This window comes from Bemisia tabaci, chromosome 4 (assembly GCF_918797505.1).
Source record: "Bemisia tabaci chromosome 4, PGI_BMITA_v3".
Lineage (NCBI taxonomy): Eukaryota > Metazoa > Arthropoda > Insecta > Hemiptera > Aleyrodidae > Bemisia > Bemisia tabaci.
Window position 1 is genome coordinate 4586895 of NC_092796.1, and position 22233 is coordinate 4609127.

Genomic DNA, 22233 nt, shown 5'->3' on the forward strand with positions numbered 1-22233 from the left:
GATTGCCCTGGGGTCCATTAACGGATCCAGCAAATTGGCAACATTGTTTTTTCCCCATTTAAACCTATGGAAAAGTATCGATTCTTGAAAAGACCAGGTGCTTCGAAAAGAATAGAGTATTTAACATAGGTTTAAACGGAGGAAATCCGGTGTTGTCGTATGGAAAATTTGCATGCACATTTTTATTGCTTCATCTGAAAGTGCTTAAAGTTCTGATTACACAGTATTTTTTATAATTTTTTTCTAATATGAAAATAGCATAACAATAGATTCAAAAGTTAGAAAATGCACCGCCTAGTAACGTCATTTGGCGGCATTTTCAATGCATTTAAACATACGTATTTCAGCAGATTAGATCAATTTGTGATATCTTCTCCAATAATTGTTCAATTCATGAAGCAAGAGAATCCTCGTGTTCAGCTCACACAGTAGTTTTCACTTAAACACGAAATTCGTCAAATTTCGCAAATTCTCTATTGCTGGATCCCTCTTTGCTGGGGTCCAGGGGGCGGGGGCCCACAATGGATCGAGTCAATAGGAGAGGTCGGACAATATTCGGAAACTTTAAACGCTTATAACTCCGTTTATACAAAACTTTGAGGGTCTAAAAGTGGTTTCATTGGTTTTCTCGTGAAATTTTCTTCCAGTAGCTCCCCTTACATTTATAATACGACGAAATCAAAATCAAAATTTTCAGTTTTAGTCAAAAATTTCATGTCCGACCTCTCTAATTGGCTCGATCCACTGTGAGGCCCTTCGATTGGCTAGTACTTCATAATGTGAGGAAATAAACATGAAAATTTGGGATTTTGGTGGAAATCCACGCAGGGTGGCAAAATTTCATGAAAAATAACACTTTGAAATTTCACGTGAAATATTTCATGAAATTTCAGAAATTTATGGAGGATATTGAAAATTATCGGTTCCTTTTCATGCTTCGCAAAATGTAAAAACATGTGACTTTCTTCTATTTATGTGTGTTTGCGTGCGGGTTGCATACTCCAGCCCCTGAAGAATATGAAATATTTCACAGCCTCTTGAAATTTCATGAAATGTCTCACTAAAATTTCCAATCTTTCATTTCTCTCTTATGTTTCGTGCAACCCTGAATCTACGTGTTGGATCTTTCCCAACGGTTGCGCCCACTGTGCCGAGGCGCGATGAGGTTGGCTCGGGAGCTCGGCTGAGGGGCAGGGCGACGGTTTGCCGGCTCCACGTGCAGTTGTGAATAGGTCAATGCCTCGCGGTCGGGTCGGAGTCGGATCTGGATTCTCTTGGACCGGTCTCCCCCTCCCCCTCCCCCTCCGGGGGCCGCCCCTCGGCCTACCACCACGCGCCGACCGGGGAAAAGGCAATGCACAAAGCACAACAAAGCTCCCAGCAGCGCAGCGCCACCTCCACCGCGCGTGGAGCGTCGAGTCGAGGCTCCGGGCGTGCCCGCTCCGTAAGAGTTGGATTTCCTTGCGTTACGTCACCTGGGACCTACCAGGATTTCAGCCTCCCAGTTCATCTCAAACGAATCGCATCACCTTTTCTTGGAGGTGAATCCTCCTCAGCTTTGGCCCAAAAGCCCTGTGTCCATTCGCTAAAATGGCGTCAAAATGGAAGCTCAAAGTGAATCTATGAATACGATCTGTTCGCAATTGTTGATCAAAAAAGAGTCGCGCCGCTCTATTTTGAGTTGCAACACTCATCAATTGCATAGGTCCCGACTTTGAGCATGAGGGAGAGCTGGCGCCATACGAGTTCCGAGCCCGGCGTGCGGGGTCATTTTTTCGATACATATTCGATCCAAAATGGCGGTGTGGAATATGGCCGGGTCCCCGTGTATCACAAACAATCGATTATGTATTGAACAAGTGACCCGGCGCCGCACAGGAATCTCGGAATTCCGGTCCTGGAAATTGCATAAAAGTGGCGCCAGCCATTTATCGTTGAAATCGATTCACTTTGAGCGATGAAAATAGCAATTCACTCTTGATAAACCACAATTTAGTTATATTTTCATTACTTTTGTTCACATTCGAGGTACCGCCATCTTGGTGCACTCATTTGTGACTCCATGAGCGAGAACCAATCAGAATTGGATTTTTGTTTAGGCCATTTTCAGCCCAACCAAAATTAACTCTGGATATAGAGGGACTTTACTGATCGTTATAGTTATACAATTTCCCAACAGGACCAAATATGTCAACCGAGCCCGATCATACAAGACCTAATACGCCCAAAAGTAGCATTAAAAGTTTTGGCTCGAAAAAAGGTTAATTTTGATCAGAGGTGGTATAGAACTTGCCTGATACAGAGAAAAAAAATCAGGTTTATATCTAACTTTAAAATCATTACTTTAGGGCAACCACAGTTTTCGAAATTTTCGGTTCCTATGACCGAAAAATTTGATTATCTGAACCGGAAAAATTTAGCCTTTCATTTGAACCAAAGTTCAGTCCCTGTAACCTTAGGTGTTCTTTTTGAAATAGGTGGGCTTGTATTGCCGACAGCGCCTCGACTGTGAGTTGATCAATTCAATGACCCAATGCGAAAAGTTTCCTTAAACGCGAAATACATAACACGCTCAAAATGAGAGCTCAAGCTGAGCGATATCACTTGGTAATTTTTTATCAACAGTTTAGGACCCGTAAACTTTTGACCTGCAACTTTCCTGAGTCGCGACGCTCGCTCTCATTTTGATTTTGTGTATTTTTTCCTGAATTTCATTTCAGTCATTTTCGGCATAAACGGAAGAAATTGCGAGTAGACCCCTTGATTCCTACGTTCATCAAAATTTTTAGAGCCTCGTGTCTCGAAATTGGCATCAGCTACACGGAAAAAATGGATTGCTAATTTAACAATTAAATTGTTAAAAAAAACATGCCAGACATGTTTCAAATGCACATTCACATTTTACAATGGGGTGTTTACATTGTAGCCGCGGGGGTGGTTAAATTAGCATTTCTTTTTATTGTAAAATGCACATTGAAACACGTCGGACACTTTTTTCTTACTACAAAATGGTTAAAGCAGCAATTTTATTTTTTCCGAGCAGGACGGTCAAGATTTTTTCGCATTTTTAACCGAACGGTTCAATGCATGGACCTGTTCGGTGGAAGTCCCATGTCTACTCAGAAATTTTCATACCTTTAATGACCCTTAATTACCTCATTGGAGAGGAGCCTCAATAATTATATTCGAAAAAAGCATTTTGGTCCGCGGAGGTAGAATTTTCAGTGTAGATTCTGTTTGGTCAATTCGGTCACAAATCAGATTTTGAAATTTCAACGGAAAACTCCTCTAAAGACCCACAAAATCAGTTCCGAGTTTAGTTTTTCCGTTAGTAATGGGAGTGAAACTGTATTGTAACTCGGTGATTTCATACCGTAAATCTTACAGATCGGATTTTTGTGGTGGAACTCCATTTTCCGGCGTGGTAACTTCACCATGACAGCATGACTGCGGTTCGGGTTGACGTTTCTGGATGATTTTGGCTCCATAATACTCCCACGACACTCATTCCTGCTCTAAACTTAAAAACTTGATTTTCAGTTTTCGTGGAGAGAGGTCCTACTTTTTGTAGGTGGTAGTAGATGTTAATGTATTCTTTTGAAAAAATAACGTATGACAATTTTCAAACACCATAATCGAGATCTGCATTGGTTTGGCAGTTTCACCATCGAGATATATATTCGCATTTGGAATCGATAAAGAAGCCCGTTTGGCGTCCTTAGAATACATACTGGCTGCAAGTTGGCTGAGGTTTAAATTTATTCGTTTGAAAATGTCACCCATGGATTTCGTTCGGGGCTGACTGAAACTCCCTTTGATCGCGAAATATTCCAAGATCATTTACCCGTGACATTTCATACGGGCATCGCACTTTATTATTGATGCCTCAGAATAATTATCAATGCTTAATGGATCATCCGCTCAAAAATCGATCGAAAGAGACGAACAGCATCAAATTTTGCAGAACAGTTTCGAACACATAAGATCTGTTACCTCAGATTTCTAAATTGAATTTTGAGGCTGTGGTTACACATTGAACCAATCGATATAAATATAATCTCACCTGTGTGATCTGTCGAATACGATCTATAAAAACAATCGAGTGAACGTGCCGGTTAGGGAGGGGTGTATGAGATGCGTTTACTCGTGTTGAGCACATTTTTTGTGAGCCTTGTCAACACTAACCAAAGTTCAGTTCCGCAAACCCATCCCTGTTTGGACAATGCCTTCCATTTATAAAAAACGAACGAAAAAATTATGAATGTACAAACATAAATGTGGTTAAAAATTTTAACTTCCACCACCGCCGCCGCGCCGACCGCACTGTGTTGGCGCAATGCGTGAAGTATTCATGCAGTCTTGTAGGCGCTATGCGTTTCAAGCCGACGCGTCTGCTGCTGGCCGCAGTGTGTTTGACGCAATGCGTGAAGTATTCGTGCAGTCTTGTAGGCGCTATGCGTTTCGAGCCGACGCGACTGCTGCTGACCGCAGTGTGTTTGACGCAATGCGTGTCGTATTCATGCAGTCTTGTAGGCGCTATGCGTTTCATGCCGACCTCCGCGCCGCTCCGTTCTAGGGTCAAATTGCGTGTTTGGTTTCTCTCTTAACTCGACTAATTAAAGGTGTTTTCTCTTGTATTACCGAAAGACGACAAAATTAAAAATGACTATACTTTTACTCTCAGGAAATGAGAGATTTTGTCGCCTTTTCTCGTTTGTAATTTATTTTCTGATGTATTCGATTTTTATCTCTCTTTTTTTGATACCTACATTCAAAGAGATTCCTAAATTTGCCGCCTCCTACATTTTGCCGCCATGGGCCGCGGCACATGTGGCCACCCCTTTAATCCGGCCCTGAACTCGTGATGCAACCGCTCAAAGCACTTCTTTTACTTTTGACGTGAAGTATGAAAAGGGGATTTATTATTGTGGCTTATATAAACAACATGTTTCCTTCAAGACACCTACAATATTAGAGAATCCCCGCGAACGGGTTTGGGACACCATTAGAATAGAGTTAAATAATAGGGCTTTTAATCACATTTTGGAGATTGACTAAAGGAGACAGTTTAAGATTTAATTATAAGCATTGTGCATTTTTTCTCAACCAAAATTGAAGTCGCAAAAAAATATTTTGTATGAAGAATCAGGGGTTATGTTTCACCTGTTCTTTTTCTAAAACCCTCTCCACGATTTTTTTCCATCAAGTTCGAACTGCTAATAATCGGCAGAAAATTTGCAACGCCGAGAATCGAGGTGCGTTTTTAAGCTGGAGTTTCGACATCGACATCCGTTGGCGAAACAACTGGGGAGTTTCCAGAGGTTTGCACGCGCCGAATTCGACCGTGGGACTTGATCCTTCACTCTCGGAAACATCAATTTTTTGCTCCTTGCCCCGGCGTTCGACTTTTTTTATGCATTTTACTGTCGCACGCGTTTCCGCAGAAGCGCATCTAAGGTGAACATTTAGTTCATTCTCTCGAAGTGCACTCGGATACTGCCGCGCTAAACAAGAACGCCGTCTGAGCCTTCCAACGTTGCTAAACTTCCTTCGATAAAATACAAATTTTCTTTGGGACTTGTTAATTACATTTCCTCCAAGTTTTTAGGGCATTTTATTCGTATTCAAATCCGAAAATTTCAAGTAAAAGTTTCCTTAACTATTATCGTAAAAATAAATATTTCACCCGAGAAAAGTTGAAGACGTTAAAATGCTTCACCATGTTGCACTAATAAAGCAAATGTCAATTTGAATGTTTTAATTCATTTACATGACACGGAAATAATAATGTAAGGGGTTATCCCCTAAAATTGTGGCACTATCCCACCCAGCTTGTTGGATGATACGGACATTTCCAATTGATCGTGGTAGCACCGCAAATCAAGTTGGGGTAGTACCGTAACATTTAGGTCAAAAACATAATTTAAGCTATTGAGGTACTCAATTAATTGGAAATGTCCACATTATCCAACCACCTCGTACTCTTTTTTCCGTGCAGCGTAGACATATAAAACGGCAATGTTAATGTCTACTGTTCGCGATCATTCAAAAAGCGATGCACAGATGGTCATATTCTCTCTGTGGACGCTCATATCGGTGACATCACCATTTAGAGTCTGTATTATACTGAATTGTATCCTAACAATGATAGAGACATAGTTCAATGCTACCGATGAGAATAAGTCGCTATATTATAGTTTTCCTTTGACGTAACACTAATAGGACGTATTTCTGCCAAACGGAACTATGTGCATCAAGGCATGAGCCCTGCGACCCATAAGAATACGTGCGTAACAGGGCTCACATCATGATGCACATGGTTCCGTTAGATAGATTTACGTCCAATAGTGTCTGTGCATGTGATTGACGCGCACCTAAAAAGTTTATGCCGCAGTATATTTTCTGAAGTCTGGGAAACTTAAAAGTTCGCAGATTTTTTGAGCACATTGTAAGGAAAAGTGCGAGTCCCATACTTTGCCACTGCACTCATCATGATTTTTTACTTATTTTCCATGAGAGGCATTTCTTTTTTTTTGCTCTGGTGGAAGTTTGCTACAGATCCATTGACACATTTCCATCCAGAGAACTTTTTCTCATCAAAAATTTTAGTGTCGTGCACGCACTCTCGCCAACAACAAAAACCATGAGTGCATGAGTGATTTTCTGAGTCAAACAACCTCTCTCTCGACCTAAAACCTTTAGGGTCCAATATGACGTCATCAAATGTGCTCGGATCGCAACCATCGCGCCGTCATCTCAGCGATGGCACGTGCCAAACCTTGCTCAAGACCGGTGCGACGATTCGGGAGGATTTTAGCACAGATGTCGTCGCCGATTCTGCCGTGCTAAGGAAGAACGCCGTATGAACATTCGAGAGTTGCCAAATTTCCCTAGGTAAGACTTGCATTTTTGACAAAATTCATGCACATTTTTCTTTGAAATTTTCAGATATTTTAGATTAAATTGCGTACAAAATTGTCTGAAATTTTTGGTAAATAATATTCACAATTCTCCGAGTGATTTCGGTTTTTATCGGAGGAAACTTGGCAACGTCTGAAGGCTCATACGGCGTTCTTCCTTAGCACGGCAGGATTGGTATCTCTGCAGAGTCTGCATTTCGGAGGAGGTCAAGGGAATCCGATGAATCAATGTATTCATTCATTTTGATCTTGGGACAGGTTCGAAATGCGGCCTCAGTATTTCATAAATGTGCGGTGTTCATATTATAAGTAGGTATTGATCGAGCATTCTGGGAGGGGGGTCAGGCTGTCGTCGGAGGCCAAAATTATCTCAAAGAATCAAAGTATCGCTGATAAAAGATGTTGAGTGACATCTTGGGGGAGGATTCGAGCTATCAGTAATTTCCAGTGAAACTCATCTGAAGCCATACATACTCGTGAAACTACCACTAAAGTTGAGTTTTGGCACCACTGCGCACGAAGAGGAGTTCCGCAAAAATTTTGACACAAAACATGTTAAATCAAATTAAGGTTATGCCAGTTGAAAGTTCGCAGTTAAGAAATTGTAGTCATGAGAAAAAGCGCAATTTGCGAAAGTTTTCAGTCCCTTTCGAACACGGCACCGAGCGCTCACACATCAGGGCCGGATTTACTTACTTGCCGCCCCCTTCTCATCCGTTTTGAAACATCAAAAAAACCATCAAGTGAACATGCCGGAGGAGGCGGGGTGCATACGAAGCATTTACTCGTGTTGGACACATTTTTTGCGAAAGCCCTATCAACACTACTAGCAAAAGTTTACGGAACTTGGCGCGAAAATTAAGTAATTCCGTAAACCTATCTCTATGTGGACAAGGCCTTCCATTCATATGAAATGAACGAAAAAATTATGAAAGAACAAACATAAATATGGTTTAATAATTTTAACTTCCGCCGCCGCGCTGACCGCACTGTTTGGCGCAATGCGTGAAGTATTCATGCAGTCTTGTAGGCGCTATGCGTTTCACGCCGCCCACTGCTGCCCGCAGCGACCGCACTGTCTTTGACGAAATTCGTGAAGTATTCATGCAGTCTTGTAGGCGCTATTATGTGTTACATGTGTACGCCGCACCGAGGGTCGAGGGTTTCTCCTTTTCATCTCAAATTCTCGTCATCATTGCTTTCTGCGCCGCGCCGTTCCAGGCCAAAATCAGATTTTTCTTTATGCCTACATTTAAAAAATTGCAAAATTTGCCGCCCCCTAAATTTGTCGCCATGGGCCGCGGCCCATGTGGCCACCCTTTTAATCCGGCCCTGTCATACATTCCCAAAAAATCCAATAACGCTGATCAGACTTTCTTCCCTTCCAAAGATATCGTCTGGGTCTCTGGGGTCTCCGGGGATTCTGCTCTCGTTGTGTTACCGTCGCCAAAAGGTCTTGCGGTGTGCGTTTCTTCGCGCCCAACGACGTTACAAATTTCACATTTGCTCAAAATGTGAAACGATCCGATTCAAGGCGTAACCCACGTAATCCTCTGTAACGCTTTGTAACGCTAGCAAAACCCCCGTACATTTTTTTTTAAAGATTTAGGTACTTTGGGGATACATTCCGTCGCTTGGCTGACAAAAAGGCGTAACTGCAAAGATCCGGTTCAAAGCGTAACCCACGGAATCCACTGTAACGCTTGGTAACGCTAGTAAAACTCCCCGTACATTTTTTTTAAAGATTTAGGTACTTCACTGGAAAAAAAAAAAACAAATTGGATCTAGTGTCCAGACTCTTAAAAACATAGACAAGAAAAAATACTCTTGATTCTATCAGATCTAAGCTTAAATCAAGAACCAAGCCTCTTAATTTGAGCGGATTTCCTTTTGATTTAAGCTTAAATCTGATTGAATCAAGAGTCCTTTTTCTTGTCAGTGTTTTCAAGAGTCTGAACTCTAGATCCAATGTGTTTTTGGCGCGTATACGTAGTATACCGCCTTTGCGATCGTTTCGACCCCCCCCTCGATACAATAACCGAGTCCCCTAGTTCCTTACCGAAAAGTGACTACCGCGAACTTCTGAGATTTTCCAAAGCGTGTAAAAAGTTTACTAATCCGTCAATAATAATGATTAAAATTTGTTTCTCATTCTGGGGCTCGCTAGTTTATGTGTAATGAATACCAAGAGTCTACGTTTCTTGGTTTTTTTTAAAAAAACCTTAGAATGGGGCGCGCTGATTTAAAATATGCATATATAAGCGGAAGCAAGCGAACTGATTCGAGGATGGCTGACCAGTTCGGCACTCCTTGAATGAGAATTTCACTCACTCCGTTTTGTTCACAACGTTGCTTTGACATATCTCCACAACACTGTTATCCTTTTCAAAAGTTGGTACTCCTTGCTCTGATAGCCGGGGCCACCAGGATAGTGGTAAGTGCAATCTGTGATGAGCCTCGAGACTCATTAGACCATTTGCTAAACGTGGCTCATACAGGAGTCCACTAAGCCCTCTCGTCCCCACGCTCCTGATCACTGCGTCGGCGTCACGAAGAACAATGGGCCTTGGGTCCCAACGCGGCCGATACCCGTACCCCAATTACTCACGCTTCATTAACCATTTCACCGTCACGCTAGGATTCATCCAATTTTCAAAAAAAATTGTTTCGCATGTATTTAGCAATTTTTTCCTTACTCTCCGTTAAAACACAAATAAAAAGAGACCTCATTCATAAAAATCGGCCGAATAGAAGAGAAGTTACAGTAATCGAAATCCGAAGAAATCAACAAAACCTCGACTCCTCGATACGAAAAATAAAATGAAGGGGAAAAAAAGAAAGTATAAATTACAATTAAATATAATTGACCTCAAAATTTGACAAACAATTCATTTATATACCTAACGCTGAAAAAACTGGGAGAAATTACAAAAAATTTGCCTCTTGCAAGGGGCTTCTTTGTAAGAATTTTGACCTGAAGACAACGGTCGAATAACAGCAGTACTCCATACAATACACGGTGTGCCTGAACGAGTTAAACATTTTTCATACGTCCAAATCGAAAAATCTTTATATTTTTAACTACAATGTTTCTTGAATCGTTTAAGCAAAAAAAAAAAAAAAAAAAAAATTCCGTCGAGATTCTGGAACGCAAAGGCGCTTTAAAAGTATTCTGGGGCTATAATAGCTAAATCACCGGTAGTAAATTCGTTATATTATTAAAAAGAAATTGACTCCATAGTTTAATTCCTTAGTTTCTTGAATACGATTATTTTAAGCACTTAAACATTTATACCACCAATTTTAGCCATGGGGTGATTTCCTGAGAGCCGATAATATCACGAATTTCTCATAGAACCCCTCAACAGTGGCTTGCTTTTTTGGCAGCCGATTCGGCCATCGAACCGGAGTTTAAATGGAAGCTGATAATAACCCAAAGCTCTGAGAAAAATTTTGAGATGAGTATAAGAACGGTTTGTTGTAAGTAGCGAGGAGAGGCGGGCAAAGCGGCTAAAATCCTATCTAATTTTTACAGTTTTTCTGTTGAATTAATGTTGCCGCGGGCTTCTGACTGTCCACACATAGTTCTGTTCAGCATATCGATACATAAGTATTTACATTTTACATACGTAGAATCTAATTTTCACGTCGGGGAGTTGACATATTTTGATTTTTTCGATTTTATACGGAAAATTGATGGTTTTTCGGGATTGAAATTATTATTGTTTCATGAAAAATAAATGCACCCAAAATGACTATAGCATATTGATTCTTACACATTTGCACTCACAAAATTGGTTGGTAAATTCAACGAGTGGGTGCATCGACCTGGTATATCAAGTTTCTGCAATTTTTTACGGCAAATCAGTAGATTTTCGGGATGTAGATTGCTTACTTTCAATTCATGAATGAATAAAGCAACGACATGGTTGAACTTCTTTGCATGGAAAGACGTTTAAAATAACAAAATCAAGACGTATTTAATGCAATTGCATTTATATCGAGTCAATTTCTTTTCAATAATATAACGGGATTTTTACTACCGGTGATTTGGGTATTTTAGCCCCAAAATACCTTTAAATCGACTTTATCTTCTAGGAGTTCGACAGAATTTTTCCTTTCTTCGCTTAAATTATTCCGTAGCACTTTTCTTCAAGAATCTGATAAGATTTTGCTTGAGGCAGATCAAAAAACTTAAATTCGATCGAATAGCTTTCTACTTTCACAATACACGGTCTCGTCAAGGTGCGTCTTTGACCTCGCAGTGTTGGATCGTGAATTCTCTTTTTATGCTGTTTGCCTATTTTGAAATCTCTGTAAATGAAAACTAAAGGGGTTGATATGTGCGAGTTAATGTTCCAGTGTTTGGGGATACATTTCGTCGCTTGGCTGACAAAAAGGCGTAACTACATTAGAGATGAGCTTGGGAAAGCATTGAGTCATATGGACTCGAGGGTTCATGGCGAAGTGTGGTAATGTCAGGAGGGTGACGATTTACTATGCCTTTATATCTGTTTCTACCGCATCTATTCTTAGTGATCTTTTATTAACTGTCTCGCTTTTCTCGGGGCAGAAAGGATATTATTTTTCCGTTTTACTATAATTGTTTCAAGTTTCTCCCTTTTCCTCTTGCAGATAATGAATGATTACATTTGAATGCTGATTATCCGCGGTCGGATTATCTGCGAACAGTCAAAGGTCGTAACTTGTCCTGATTTTTGCTTTGTGTCTCTGCATGCGGGGTCCGCACGTTGCGCCTCGAAAATTCGATTCATCTCTTAAAAATGATCTCGAAAAATTGTTATCATTGACGGCACACTAAATTCATGTTAAAACTCTCGTACCCTCTTTTTCGGCACCTTATCGATAATTTGTTGATTGGCAATTAACGGAGACTTATTCCACCGACCGTACTCCCACTCATTGAAGGCACCGGTGCGAGAGAAAATTGAATTATAATTAAAATTGAATTTGAACGCGTATAATGGAGAATACCGAGACTCTCAAATAAATCGTCATTTCCCAGACAAAGAAACTTAACTAATTCCAAGGTTGCAAAGTGACTCAAAACCTCCAATTATTTGCGAGAATATGTAGGTAATATGATTGTCTATAATATACTTCTCCTCAATTTTGCTGATTTTTCTTAAGGTCAGCGGAAAAATCAATGAACTTTTAAATTAAATGGACTGCATTTTGCAATTTGGAACTATAAAGTCTGGCTCTCATGGAAAAACACTTATGTGCACAGGGAAACTAATGGAACTACGTTGTTTTTGAACAGGGCTAGAATTTATAGTTCTAAATTGCAAAATGTAGTCCAATTGTTTCCTAGAAAAATACAATTTGAGAAAAGACTGTACTGAATGTGCCCTTACAAATTCCCACCATCTGAATTCAGTCTTTCTCAAATATATAAAAAAAAGGATGAAAAAAGTAATAAAGTCCCTCCTTATTTGCATTTATGATTCGTTATCTTCACACCGGGGACTTCCGGGCGATCTCCGCTTAGCCCACTCCTAAATCCGCTTTGAACTTCGTCATTCAATGCAATGTATGCGCGCGCGCTGGAAGAACCGCAACAGACACATTAAGATATGAAATACACGCAAACGTTGCGAAATCGGAAATATTTCGCATAGGCACACGTGCAATCTTCTAGGAAACAATTATATTAAGAGGGGGTTACATTGTTAATCACTTCAATTTGTTTGCTCGACGGATATTTTCTACTCGCCCTCATTAGACATGCCTATCTTTGTTTTGTTCGCTTCTCTGCCTCACTAGGTCATTTCTTGGGGAGCTCGTGGCTATCTATTTCGTAAGGTAGGTCTTGGGGTCCAAGGAGAAATCCGGTGAGGCTTTTGCACAAAAAGGTTAAACAAACTGACAAAGTGCAACACCGAATAAGTGTTGCACCAGCGTGCTTGTCAACGGAAACAATGACTTTATAAAAATCACAGGGCCAAGAGCTCATTCAACCTGAAGAAAAAAAATAGCAAAAATGATGCAAACAACGGAATCCGTTTTAATGTTTCCTCCAATTAATACTTGCAGGAGATGCAAAAAAAAGAAACTCCCGTAAAAATATTTTCTAAGGATCTTTATTGTTTTTGTTCTTCGAATTCATGCGCTTTCAGCCCTTTTGACACTTCGCAAGGTTTCATAAACTTGTTCATAAGTTGTAACATTTGCAGGAAACATGCGGTCAGAGTATCCAGGACTAATAATTAGTTTGGTATCCCGACCTACGCATAATTCTCGTTGGTTGTTGCACCTTGATGCAAATATTCGTGTTCCACGGATGTGCGTGTTGCATGTTCAAGAATTGAAGGCACTCCCGCGCATCTCTCCTCTTCAGGAATGCTCGGGAGTTTTCGTTAGTTGAAGCACCCGAATAACAGCAGAATACCTCGGTAGGGAAATTATTGTCTCCTCAATCCTTTTTCTGCAATAAAGGTACCGCTCTCTGATTGGTCCACAAAATAAAACTTTCACGAAACCTCGTAAATACTTATTTAAACCTCCTAAGCCCTTGCCATGGAGCTTGGACTGGAACTTTACAAACGGGGCGTAACACTTTTAACACCGTCAACTTCTTAAGTCTCAATTAACTGTGGCAGGGCCGGATTTACTTACTTGCCGCCCATGGGCCGCCTGTATTTTGCCGCCCCCTTCTCATTCGTTTTGAAACACCAATAAAAACCATCAGGTGAACGTGCCAGAAGGGGAGGGGTGAATAAGACGCGTTTAGATCGTGTTGGTCACATTTTTTGCGAAAGCCCTGTCAACACTAAACTAGCAAAAGTTCACGGAACATGGCGCGAAAGTTAAGTTCCGTAAACCTATCTCTGTATGGACAAGGCCTTCCATTTACAAGAAATGAACCAAAAAATTATGAAAGAACAAACATAAATGTGGTTTAATAATTTTAACTTCCACCGCCGCGCCGCGCTGACCGCACTGTGTTTGGCGCAATGCGTGAAGTATTCCTACAGTCTCACATGCGCTATGCGTTTCGGGCCGACCGCTGGCGCTTCTGCACGCACTGTGTTTGATGCAATGCTTGAAGTATTCATGCAGTCTTGTAGGCGCTATGCGTTTCACGCTGCCCGCTGCTGACCGTAGCGACCGCATTGTCTTTGGCGCAATGCGTGAAGTATTCATGCAGTCTTGTAGGCGCTAAAATATGTTACATACCGACCGCCGCGCCGTGAGTTTCTCCTTTTCATCTCACGTTCGACGTCATCATTGCTCTCTGCGCCGCGCCGTTCTAGGCCAAATTCCGTGTTCGGTTTCTCTCTAAGTCTTAACTCGACTAATTAAAGGTGCTGTCTATTGTATCACAGAAGGACGACAAAATTAGAGATATACTCTTAGGAAATGAGAGATTTTGTCACCTTTTCTCGTTCGTAATGTTTTTTTTTTTTCGGAATCCGATTTTTCTTTATGGCTTCATTTAAAAAAATTGCAAAATTTGCCACCCCCTTAATCCGGCCATGGTGGATGTGATTTTTTCCCTGCTGCATGTCCACTCAATGTTTCTAGAAATTATCTTTTGTATATACAGTTGTTCATTTAAAGAGCCGCAAATGCCTAACCCATATAGCACGTCATTTTTACAGTAAAAACTTTCCCCGGGGAAAATTTGAACAAAAAAACGCACCAAAGAACCCATTTACATGCAATCCATCAGAAAAAAGAAAAAGAAATGGTGTGAAATGATCATAAACAGGGAAAATAAGCGTCCACGTGCATGTTTTTCTAGCCTTTCTCCGGAACTCTGTTTAATTTGTCAATTTTTTCTCGCCGGGAATTCCGTTTTTTAGGAGAGAGCAACGCTTTGCAATTTTTACTTTTTTGCTTTCATGACGCTTTGTTAGTGGTAAACTAGTCGCGCACGTAAACTGGTCGGCGGATTTTGTCTCTTGTCAAAGTTTGTGTGATTCATAACAAAGAAAAAATTATGTAAAAAATTATTATTTTTTAACCCTCGTTCACGTATTACATAACGGACCTTTTTTCGTTTTTGTAACTCTCCTCCTTACAATGCACATTTAAATGAAATTGAGATCTTACGCCTGTGAAGTTTACGTAACCGTTTACGGCCTCCCCATTTTCATCGATTCAAGAATCTTTTACTCTCCTGGAAAACTGCACCGACTTTTTACTCGGATCTTCCGACAATCCGGATCAAATTGATACCGAATTTTCCATGACGCTCCCCCAATTTTTTCCCCTCTTTTTTTTGGGACTCTACTCAACATTTTCTACGTTTTCCCGACCAGGATTCCTACAAGTTTCAGAGTAAGGGGGGGGGGGGAGGGTACCGCATCATTTTCTGAATTCACCCGGTCTTTCTCCTAACTATATCAGCTAAGCTTTTCAGACATTGATAATTATTATGTATTTGATGATCATGCAGAATTCTGCCGGCAATATCGCCACTCGACAAAAATCAACGGACCTAAACTTTTCAGGGATTTTTCCCGTCCCTAACATTTAAAGTACAAATGCAAACAAAAAATTTAATTGATATTTTCGAATTTGACTGAAAAAGCTTTTTTAATCTTTACTTGACGAAAAAATCGTGTTGACCTAGTCGTTTTTAGTGACGAACATGTGAAGGGATGGTGCTGGGTCCACACCATTTCGCGGGGGAAACAAAGCCAAGAAGTTCCAAAAATTAGAAGTAGAGTCAAAAATATTTTGTTTTAATTCTAATAAAAAAAACTCTAAAAAATATTGACTCTAATTCTAATTTTTGGAACTTCTTGGCTTTGCTTTCCCCGCGAAATGGTGTGGACCCGGCACCATTTCTCCACCTTGGTGCATACATCGGGCCAATTCTTAGTGTTTTTTTCTCACTTGTAAAGGGAATTGGTTCCTGGAATTTTCAAACTTGAGCCATTAAATAGAACTGGCAACGGAGCATAGAGTTGTGTTCTACAAGCGTTTTATGCAAGCTTTCAGAATTTCTTTCGGACTTTCGAGGCGAATTCCCGAGATTGCACCTGACTTCCGGTCATTTGTTTAAAACCTTGACTTCATTCGGACTCTCTGGCTTTCCCGGAATAGACGCTCAGCTCGAAATTCCAAAAAAGGGCTTTGAGAATTTCCATTGTGGTATAAAATGAAGTTCTCATCAAATACTTCGTAGAGGAGCGCTAAGTACGTGCATTGTGTCTTGGCTTGGGATGCGCCTGTGCGGCCGGGAGCGGCGCGTCGCGCGCGCTGCCAGACCCAGTGCAACCTTCCCCGCCTCACCCCGGAGCCCGGTGCCAAGAACAAGAACGGCGGCCCGGGAAACCGTCGGCCTGCTCCTCCACGTGGTCCCGCGGTTGTAAGCGTACACTCGTTGATTCATGTGCATGAACTCTCCTCGTGGAGGGGACGCTCGGCTCTTTCCGCCGCCGCTCGGGAGCCGCCCAGCCAATGAGCGTCGACGAGGCGGCCTCGCGTTCTGACAGCCCTCCGCGGCCTGAACCCAATCGGACCATTGTTGAGGTACCAAATCCAGCGGTCCTAACCGTCCATTCCTTAATTTGGTCATTCTCTCTTATCAGAAATTAATTCGGGTAGCTTTTTCTAAGATTTAGTACAATTTTCCGTGCCTGTGAAATTTCTCGAGACTGTTATTTTTCTAGTGTTGTGTATCCGTGCTCGAATTTCGGGTTTTAAGTATTTTTTTACTTAGCTTTCTTCTTTTCGGCAGAGCCCAATTTCGTCGTGGCCTAGGTCAAGCTCCTGCGATGAATCCAGAACTCTCCTAAGGCTGATGATTCCTTTACTGAAGGTAAGGTGTTTCTCTCAACCCACTCAATTTCCCGCTTATTTCTTTCCAAATTTCCAACACCCCCATTTTTCTTTCCTCTCTTGCTTATCATTTTCTTTATTTACCCAAGTACTCACTTGTACGTTGACATTTTCGGACTTATATTATCCTACCATCTCCTTAAAAATCCCGTTTTTTCTCGCGTATTTTTCAAGAACCCACCTTGTTAATCTATGATATCAATCTGTGTGAACAATATGACTAGGTATATCACCTCCTACTCTCCCCTCCCGCCCACCCCAGCTCTCCCAAATATTTTCGCGGTGACAAGATTTGCATTTGAAGAGCTGTTTTTCCGCGATTTCCTCGGCTGTCAAAGCGTTCAAGTGTTGAGTTTCAACTCGGGATGAGGATCTCTGTCTAGACGTGTCGCGGAAGGATCCAGAGCGAGATGCGCTGATTCGGAGAAAAATTTCTCCCGTCAGCCATCTTGCTGCTTGCGCGAAATCGCGATGAGCTGAGAGATCGTGGTAGCAGAAAATACGCAATTTTAAGCTCGCAGATTCCTTCATTCCTTTGTCGTTGATATTTCTGGTATCGTCAGTAAGTTCAAATTTCGAGAAACATATTGTAATGTTGTACGATCAGGCATCTTTTCTTTCACACCCCAGATGGAGGAAGAAAAGTCACCCAGAGAAAGCGGGTCGTTGCCCTGCCCACGAACGAAATACGATTCAGATTGTTCAAGAGCTTCTCAACTGAACACTGAACTGATGATAGTACTCTTTGTACTCTTGTCAACTCACTTTTTAGCATGTATTTTTCATGAAAAGGAAGTTGTCTCTAGATGGGCGAAAAGTTGAAAGATTTGATCCTGTGGTCTTAAAGGGGGAAAGGAGAGCACTAAAAGAGATTAAAAGATCGTTTTTGGCCAATACTTACCCAAATTATTGGAAAGTTGGAATTTTTTACTATCCTTTCAATCGGGAGATTTTTTAACTTTCTAAAGTTCCCAAAAGTTATCCGCTGTTATTTCTATCAATTAATTACTAAAGAAAGTAAGTACTTAGGTACGTATACTCCAACGGGTCCCACCCCACTAGTTTGACTTTTTACACAGAGAAACTGAAAGAACACTCCCCTAGAAACTTAATACCTCATTCATCCTTAAATGTAGACTATTTTGCTCCTGTATTCGCACCCCATCATTGCCTTTTTCGTCGAAAAGTTCGTAACTGCAGGATTTTTTCCTGGAAATTACTGAATCACTCGAGTGCATTTAGAGTCGCTCGTAAAGGCTAGGATTTCGCAAATTAAACGTAAAATTTGCGAAACGAGGGTAAAGTTTGAATTAAAGATTACTGGCAATTTTCTGAGGATTTTAAGAGCTCTGTAAACCGCGTTTGCGAATCGAAAAGGGCCTTCCCAGAAGTAATAGGTGAATAGAAAATACGAAGTTTTATTAGTTCATGGTAAATCCGCCCAAAATCTGAGGGTGGATTATCTTTCAATTTTAGAGCAGCTGAACCACCCACGCCGACTTTTCGGGGACTTTCTCATCGGTCGGAATGTAAAAAAAGACGGCAACTTTTTCGGCCTCGTGCCAAAACGGCTTAACTGCCATGTCGGAGCACCTGACCCCTAAAAGAATCGATACATTTCCATAGGATTAAATGGGGGAAAAAATAATGTTGCCAAATTGCTGGATTCGCCAGTACTCAGCATAAACGACGGATCTCCACCGGGAAACACTGCGGTGCTTAGTAAGAACGCCGTATGAACATTCGAGAGTCGCAAAATTTCCCTCGATAAAATGATTATTTTTGAGGAAAATTAAGAATACGTTTTATTAACATTCTCCGAAGTTTTACATCAAATCACAAACCAAATTTTCTGAGAAATTGGTAGACAAATATTCTACAATTTTCCTGAAAATTAGCGATTTGCTAGGGGAAATTTGGCAACGCCTGAAGGCTCATACGGCGTTTTTCCTTAGCAAGGCAGCACAGGCGTAAAGCGATTCTCGGTGGGACTCGAGGCGGAGGAGGGAGTGTTAAAAATGGGCAACAATAGCATAGGCCGATGACTGGGTGCGTTTTTGGGGGGATCCGGGAATCCGGGATTCGGGACTCGGGATTCGGGAGGGAGGGAGGGCGCCAAGGCAGGAGCCACCCCGGGGTTGAGGACCTCTCGGCGTTGTTTTCGTGAGGGCGTTGACCTCGGGATGAGCAGGCCCGACCAAGGGCAGTTCTGCCCTCCCCGCGCCCTCCCCCTCCCTCCCTCCCTCCCTCCCTCCCTCCCTCCCTCCGGTGGCGTCCCGAGCGCTCCCCTCGGAGTCCTTCGGAGCCGGAGTCGTTTTCGGGAGCCACCCGTTTCGTTTCGGCAGCGCTTTCGTTTCTTTCCCGATCCGCGCGACCCCGCTCCCTCCCCGCGCACCCCTTCTCCGACCGCGGATGTTGCGGCCTCGCCTACGGCTTGTGAAAATATATTTTTCGATTATTGGTCGGGAGTCGTAGCACGCATGGGTAGGAGCGAACGCCTTTTTTCCTTCGGGGTCCATCTTTCGATATCCTTTTGCCGCGGACCTTCCCGTAAAGACACGCTTTCCAGCAAATTCGACGTTGAAACCAAGGTGGCACGAAACGTAAGAAAGAAACGAAAGTTTGGAAATTTCAGTGGAATATTTCACGAAATTCCACGCGGCTGTGAATTATTTCGTATTTCTCAGGGGTTAGAGTATGCAACCCGCACTCGAACACACAAAAATAGAAGAAAGTCACAATTTTTACATTTTCCGAACGCCTTTTTCCTTCTGGGTCCATCTTTCGATATCCTTTGGCCGCGGACCTTCCCGTCAAGTTACCTATATGATTTCCAGCATAATCGACTTTGGAATCAGGGTGGCATGAAACGTAAAAAGGAACGATAGATTGGAAATTTCAGTGGAATATTTCATGAAATTCCACGAAGCTGTGAAATATTTCTTATGTTTCAGGGGTTAGAGTATGCAACTCGCACTTAAACACACAAAAATAGAAGAAAGTCACAATTCTTACATTTTCCGAAACATATGGAAATGAACCGGTATTTTCCAATATCGTTCATGAATTTCTGGAATTTCATGAAATATTTCACGTGAAATTTCAAGATTTTATTTATCACGAAATTTTTCCATCCTGATTGAAACTACCTACTATAACGCGAATTTCGATTTGCGACGCCGCACAGTAGATTATAAGTCAATAGAAGAGGTCTGACAACATATGGAAACTTTAATTGCTTATGACTCCGTTTATACAAAATTTGAAGGTTCTGAAAGTGGCTCTATTAGTTTCTTCGTGAAATTTTCTTCCAAAATTAACTCTTAAAGGGTGAAATGTGACTTACTAAACTCCAAAATTTGCAGTTTTAGTCAAAAATTTTATGTCCGACCTCTCTGATTTACTGGATCCACTGTGCGCCGCGCCCGAGCTTCCGAGCTTTTTTTATTTCTTTAATGGGGAAAATCCGCTCTTCGAAAACTTTCGATTCAACTTTTCTCACAATCTAGACGATTATGCTAAGTTTGTCGTAGGCAGGTTCTTCGTAGTTCCGTTCATTTGAAAGAAGTCAAGGATGAATTGACATTATTTTAAACAGGCAATCGTGACAAAGGAAGAAATCTGTCTGTTAATTTCAAGTATTTTAATTCAGAGCTTTTACTTCTTCCGGATGGTCTGATCATTTCATTTAATTAAAAATGCCCTAAAATAAGAAAAAAATCCTGCGAGATTTGCGCAATAAGGAAATTGAATTATGTGGTCAAATACAGAATTTGCGCAAATTTAAACCAGCTCTCTTCGGAATTGTTAAGTATAAAATAAAATAAAACAGAATTTCGTTATTCTTAAAAAAAGGGAGCAATCCGGAAATGCTCCTTAGCCAAACCGTGAGGAAGTTGGGACTTTTTTCGGTTGTAGTCCATAAGCGTCTTCTTGACGTGTCAATTTCCCGAGTCCCTTAAAAAAAGAGAAGCTCTACCATTGCAGCCAGATTTCTATTACGGTTTTTCTTTCAAATGGAACACTAGCGTGTAGTTCTATCTGCATGACCAAATGTGGTCCGCAGCTAGATCGATCTTCGATTAGAAATACCAAACTTTCATGCCGAATATTTATTTCGCCCAGAGCCGAGCCACTCTGTAATGACGTGATAAATAGTTCCGTTTATTTAACCGACGATTGGTTGAGCGAACTGAAGTATTTGGTTTTGCGAACCAAAACATACAGGACCTAGCTCCAGTGAAGTTGACCGAACTTTTCCCTCAGCGCTGAAAAAAAAAAAAAAAATATCCGGCTATGGAAGCCGTACTTACGGGCAACATGTAATGACATACCGTCCGCGCTCCGGGCTCAGAGGCCGAGAGTTCCGTGCGTAGCACCTGGAGCAGTCGAAGTTACGGCTCCAGTACCCGGAACTTTCGGCCTCTGAACCCGGAACGGACGATGTGTTTATAGCCTGTAACTTGTTTTGACGAGCCTTGCCGACGGCATTTTGCGAATGCGCGTGCACTCGCCATTTGTAATGGTAATCAGTTGCAGTTTGCTCATTGCAAACGGGGAAGAGTTTCCCGACACAATCGGCGCGAGTGCAAGCAGACAGCCTTGTTGGAGGCTTGGGAAAAAACGGCACGTGCCGTATGCCGAATTGTCGCACTGCCACTGCAGCCAGGCGCCCTTCGGCGAAACTCAGAGCGCGGATTTTTGCCGATTTTGAGGTGACCAGGCGCAGAGCTGGTCACAGCCAAGGTTCCCATCAGGGCTAATCATTACGCGTGGTTAGGTATCTGCTAAAAGTCCCACACGCTAAAAAAAACCATCTTTTAATTTCCTAAACTTTTCTAAACCGCGGTGGAAAGTTCGCGCTGACACTTCAAAAGTTTTTTAACTGCAGGGATTGTCAAAATCTCCTCCCGTCCCTCCCAGAGGAAAAATCGTGGTTTTATGGCTGAATTTTTCAGTTTTGCGGAAAATGAAAAAATTCGTAAAGCCTATGTTATTATCACGGAGAAGATAACTGCAGAAGGAACACCAGAGTTTTCGGTTCAGGAATCGAATTTCAATGTAGATAACCTCCCAACACTAACAATTTTGGACATTTTTTGAAGCGAAATTGGCAAATTTCTTACGAATTTACATGAAATGGCGCTCGCGTTCACCGTTCAAATACCCTGCAGCACTTTTTACAAAGAGATATCTAAATATGCGTTACGACTTGTTACTCAGGGAAAGGAGGGGGCATGAGGGGGAGTGTCCAAAACCCAGCGTCACGTAACGATTCTGCTTTAAAAATTGCATACTTTTTGGGAGAGAGGATAGCTTTTGCGGTACATTTCGTCGAAAAGGCAATGGAAAGAAGAGGGGATCCGAGAGGTTTCATCAAGGTGCGTTACCAAAAAAAGGGGGAAAAGCGTTACGCATTACGCGAACCCCCCCCCCCCCCCCCCCCCCGATTAACTTCCACGCGCGAGGAAGCCCAGCCTTGACAATACATCCTTGT

General features: G+C 41.8%; 1 protein-coding gene across 1 annotated transcript in view; it reads left to right on the top strand.

Moving 5' to 3' along the window:
• The first annotated feature begins 16344 nt into the window (after positions 1 to 16344).
• Positions 16345 to 22233, top strand: part of LOC109031315 (uncharacterized) — a 29810-nt gene continuing 23921 nt past the window's right edge. Inside the window, exon 1 of the mRNA XM_019042767.2 lies at positions 16345 to 16716. The gene's annotated coding sequence lies outside the window, so the exon portion shown is untranslated. The remainder of the gene's footprint in view (positions 16717 to 22233) is intronic.